This window comes from Ascaphus truei, chromosome 1 (genome assembly GCF_040206685.1).
Source record: "Ascaphus truei isolate aAscTru1 chromosome 1, aAscTru1.hap1, whole genome shotgun sequence".
Taxonomy (NCBI): Eukaryota; Metazoa; Chordata; class Amphibia; order Anura; family Ascaphidae; genus Ascaphus; species Ascaphus truei.
The window spans coordinates 161370751-161376750 of NC_134483.1; positions in this window are offsets into that span (position 1 = coordinate 161370751).

Below are 6000 nucleotides of genomic sequence, written 5' to 3' on the forward strand. Positions count from 1 at the left end.
GCTACTTGAATACAGCCGATTTCAAAAAGTGCCGAAAAGTGCCGATAAGTGGGTTATCGGCAGCCGCATGCCGATAAATTTTTATCGGCAAGAAAAACTGACGATTTTGAGCACTTAGCGGCGCTTACTGAATCTCAAATCCAATTTTGGCGGGAAAATGCAGATAAAAGCCTTATCGGCGCTTACTGCATGAGGCCCTACATTTTTAAAGCTGCCAGCGACTGAGCTCCAGATTAGAACCAACGTTAACACCACCCTAACCCCTGTCACTAGTTTTAAATACCTGGGCATATGGTTTGACTCCCACTTAACATTCAGGATGCACATTGATACCCTGACAACCAAGACCTATGCCAAACTAGGGGTACTTTACAGGAACAAATCCTCCCTAAGTCTCCTGGTCAGAAAGCGTATTGCACAGCAGATGCTAATGCCAATTATTGACTATGGAGACATACTGCTGCGGCAGCTTTAATTCTAACAAATCGCCGTTTTTCCCCTGGCTTTTTCCTAGAATGCGACGCTCTTCACCTGGCGCATGCCGCGTTCATTTTGCATTCCCAGCCACGGGTCATGCGCGGCTGACGTGCGGTTGATGCGTTTATTGAGAATGGTTCGGATTTAATAGGTTGGAATTCTTCGCGTGTCTGCCAGATGGCAGATATTCATGAATTGTAATGAACATGCGCTTCAGTAATGTGTCGACTTGCAGGTGTTTCGTTTAAAAAAGATATCACAGTGTGCTATTGTAACTTGGCCTTGAGACTGAAGGAAGAGGTTGCAAAAATGTATCAATTTAGGCTTTTCATATTAAAGAAAGACAAAGACCAGTTTCGGTTACAGTATTCTCCAGAGACCCGCCCGCCATGAGTGTTCAAGTGCAGCCCGCTTTCCAAAAACCCGACAGAAGTTACGCGTATTTGATATGGGCCGCGATTAATGCAACAGAGGATAAGATGGCAACAGTTGTTCACATTTATCAGTATTTTGTCGAAAACTATGACTTTTACAAATTTTCGCCAACTCCTCATACGTGGAAGCGTGCAATAAGGAAAAGGTTATGTAGCGATCCCTGTTTTCATCGTATTGAGCCACAATTTGTTGGAGGGTATTGGTGTGTATCACCATTTTTTTCCTGTATCTATGATCATGATGACGGCAAAAGGCGAAGGGTCGTGTTAAAACCAACTAAGAAACGACAGTCGCTGCCAAGCAATGCACCAGCACTGGCTTCCAAAGACAGTCCCGCCGTCAGTGACAACCCTGAGCCCGAGCCGGATTTCGCGCGCAGTTTCGCTCAAGCTTGTATGTACCTAAGCAATTTCCAGCCTCATCAGCTGACTACAGGTGGACTAGTCCCGCTGCAAACTATCGACGTGGATGATCAAGAATGCTGGACTGACAGTGAACCGGCGCCAGCGCCAGCTGAATGGGAAATTCTATGGTGAGTATTGTTGCCGTATTATTTTCTGTGTTTTTTTTATTTTGATAATACAGTATCAATATTGGTGCGATTCAAAAGTCAAGCGATTCTCCTGTAAGCAATATTATTGGCTGAGCGGCTTCTACAGTACTGTACTGCAGATACTGAACTATTGGTGGAACGCTAGGCGCATGCGCATTGGAACCTTTTTGAAACGCATACAGTATGCGTGTCATTACATCGACGGTAGGCGCATGCGCATGTGAACAGGAGACGCCCCCCGAGAAAATTATTGGTGGGACTGGCTGGAAACTTATTTAGGGGGCTGACCATTACAGTAAAACTTTTCTTTTTGTTTTTCCTCAGAAAAGAAAACGGCTAATGGAGGGATTTCCATGGATAATATCGCTTTGTGTAACAATGCCTGCACATTGCTGAATCGGATTTAAAAACCCACGTACCGGAGTCTACAGTTTAGTGGCCGTTGTTATTGATTAGGATAGAATACTGTACCTGAAACAGTACAGTATGCTGATGTTTTCCGGCCGTACAGTATACTGTACAATACTTTTTTATATACAGTACAGTATACTGTGTAGTAAACCCGAAAAAATAAAAACTATGCATTTTGTGTCTTCTATTTTTTTGTAATACTCTTATACTGAGCATGCCTACAGTATACAGTGCAGTATGCTTCGACATTCTAGAAACACTGTATTTTGTTACAGTAGCAAAGGAGCAAATGGAACAATGTAAAACAAATCGACATGTTCTTTTATTGGTGGAGTAAGTACAAAAACATTTATTTACAAATACTGTACAATGTAGAAACATTTTAAGTGCACAGCAATTCAAAACATCAACAGGTCTATGGTTTACTGCTACATTTGTGAAAACATTTATGTCAGTCAGTATGGTTTACAGTCACATGTTTTAAAAACAAATTCTTTATTCATAAAATAAGCAAAACGCAACATCTCCTTTATTAACGAACGACAAGTCAAAACATATACTGTACAGTGGGATGCTGTGCAAAACAGTCTGCATCAGTACAGTCCTTGAGGGCAGCAAACAGGGCGGGTTTTGAGGGTAACCTTTGAAAACCGTGCCTGTTTGCGGCCCTCAGGGACTGGAATTGTGCATGTCCTGTGTGTGTGGACAGCAAGTTAAAACATTTCTGTATAAATACAAGTAAAAAAAAACACAACAACATCTCCTTTATTTAAGTACAGCAGGTCAAAACATGTATTGTACAATTTCAGTTCAGCACAACAGTAAGGTCTTACCTGTGATTACAAAAAAAACTTTATTCATAAAATACAGTATACAAATGAAACATCTCCTTTATTAAAGAAACATATACAGTACAGTGGGATGGTGTGCAAAACTGTCAGTCAGACCTGCACCACTACAGTCCTCGAGGGCAGCAAACAGGGCAGGTTTTCAGGACAACCTTGAAAACCGTGCCTGTTTGCGGCCCTCAGGGACTGGAATTGTGCAGGTCCTATGTGTGTGGACAGCAAGTTAAAACATTTCTGTATAAATACAAGTAAAAAAAACACACAACAACATCTCCTTTATTTAAGTACACCAGGTCAAAACATGTAGAGTACAATACAGTTCAGCACAACAGTATGGTCTTACAGAAAGTCCACCACATTGTCCGTCCATGGCCGATTCCTTGCATGGCGCAAAACGCCATTAATGCAGTCTCGAACGCCTTTCATTACAGGATCTGTAATTGGATAAAAGCATCGCATTTCATCCCGAATGTTCCGTCTTAAATTGGCAGGAAGCGCCTTTTTTTACGCGATTTCCGTCGTAGTTCACTTTGAAGGCCCAGTCGCAGTACAACGAGTAGGGAATATGTTGCTTAGAAAGTAACAAGGCATACTTGTGGGGTGCACCAGCACTCTTCACCCTATACTTCTCCCTGAGCGCCGGTGCAGATCGCACAGGGTGATGTCGGGCACCGTATCGATGTGAGCGACTATAGGTCTTTTGGGAGCGGGTGTGCTTGAGGCGACGGGCGATGGTAGGTTGTCTGGGAGGAAGCTTTCCTCCGGTCTTGGTCGCCGTGTTGTCTCCTGGCGTGGTCTTGCCGGGGTTGTCATGTCCTCCTCAACGGCATACATGTACACTACATCTTCTGGTGGAGGGGGTGCGCTTGGTGATGGAAGGGGGTCGAAGGTCCCATTCATCACATCCATGTCACCCCCCTGCTCCAGCATCGGGGAAACAGGGGCATTAACACCGAGCAAATAATGTATGCCCACTATGTCAGCCTCTATCTTCTCCATCCGTCGATCCATCCGTTGATCATATGTTGCATCCGTTGATCCATATCTAGCATCCGTTGATCCATATGTATCATCCGTTTATCCATTTGTAGCATCCGTTGCTCCACATTTAGCATTGTCTCCAGAAGCAGATCTATCTTTGCTAGCACAATAGAGTTCCCGGGGAGATCCACACTTATCCCATTTAGCATCCGGTCTAACGAGCTGCTTCTTGTGCTTGGCGTGTGAACATCTGGGTGGATGGGTGCAACGGAGGATGAGATGGGGGTTCCATGGAAAGAAGCGGCAGCGACGTCTAAGAAGAGTGGAGGAGGTGACCTGTGGATATCCGGTAGAGGAGAAGTGGCAGCGTCGTCGAAGAGGGATGGAGAAAGTGACCTTTGGATTTCCGGGCGAGAAGCAGAGTCGTCTAAGAGCAAAGGAGAAAGTGACCCGTGGATTTCAGAGGCAGCGTCGTCAGATAGAACTGGAGAAGATGGCCTGTGGGTTTCCGGGAGGGCGGCGGCAGCATCAAGGACGAGGGGTGGAGACGATGGACTGAAGATTTCCGGGACAGCGGCGGCAGAGTCGTCGAAGCGTATGTGAGGAAGTGGTCTGCGGGTTCGATGGGTTGGCTGCCAATCGTTTGCGTCGAGAGTACATCACCGTATATCTTCTTGACATAATAAAGCTGACGTCTATTGAAACCCTTAGCCTTTGGGGTCAGCAGAAGGTTTTCTTTATTGGCCTTAGCCTGTCACTTTTGCCTTGGCGTTGAAACGGCAACCGCCTTTCGCTTTTTCTGCTTGACAGGCACGGCAGAGGTGAGTGGGTTCCTGTGTCCGTAGAATCGGGGTTGCTCCATGGAAGCAGGTGGCACAATGCAGTATCTGGAAAAGGGCAAGTTCAGATAAAGATCATGAAGTGGTGGGCTATTCAAAGTGTGTAACCTTTTATGCATGGCGACCAGGTACAGGTGTTGAAAGTGGGCGTACTCTAATGTGAGTCATTACCGTATAAATACACCATCCATTTTGTGGATTCACTGCACATTGAATACACATCGACTAAACATTGAATATACATTCTTGTGTTTGTATTTTTTTCTACTCGCAGCAATGCCTGCTAAAAAGATTTCCAAGGAGCTCAGCATGCGAATTAAGGAGATGTACACGAGCGGACACCGAATTGCTGCTATCCAATGCTGGCTAGCAACTTCTGGCATCGTTGTGCCAGCAAAGACCGTGAGCTATCATGCACACGGAAAAAACAGAGACCGCAAAAGGGCACCAAGGGTAAATAACGCGTAAGTATATTTATACAACTTAAAAATAAAAGAAATTTTTATTTAAATCTAATATTTTTGTTATTTCTGTTGATTTATATTACAACAGTATATATATTTTGTATATTTATACCAGTATAGTATATATATTTTGTATATTTATATTTATATCAGTACAGTATATATATTTTGTATATTTATATAATATCAGTACAGTATACAGTATATATTTTGTATATTTATATTTATATTAAAACAGTATATATATTTTGTATATTTATATCTATATCAGTACAGTATATATACTTTGTATATTTATATTTATATTACAACAGTATATATATTTTGTATATTTATATCAGTACAGTATACAGTATATATTTTGTATATTTATATTTATATTACAACAATATATATATTTTGTATATTTATATATAAATTTTATATTGCTGCATATTAATAAAACAATATATTTTCTTTATATTGTAGGGAGACAACTCTTCTGGTGGACAAAATAAGTGAGGAGAATGATGAGAAGAGTGCATTAAGGGTCAAAAACACTCTGCAGGAAAAGCACAATCTGACTGTATCCAAGAGCAGCATAAAGAAGATGAGACGCAGCATTGGATGGAAATATGGATGTGTGAGGTTAGTACTGGACAGTACAGGAGGTAAAAGTGTTGTTTAAGAAACTGTACTGTACCGCTAAAATTATTTATTCCTTGTCATTAAAGAGCATACCCCATGATACGGGACGCAAACAAAATCAAAAGAGTGGTCCAGGCCCAGGCATGGATCGACAGTGGGGAGACTTTCCAGGATTGCATCTTCACTGATGAGTCTACTGTGTCGCTGGAGAGATTTGCAAGCTTTGCATTCCACAAAAAAGGCTGCATATCTTTGAAGCCGCGGCCAAAACACCCCGTGAAGCTGCATGTGTGGGGTGCCATCTCTAGGCGTGGACCAGGATGCATTGTCATCTTTGAAGGTATAATATATCAAATATAATGTAG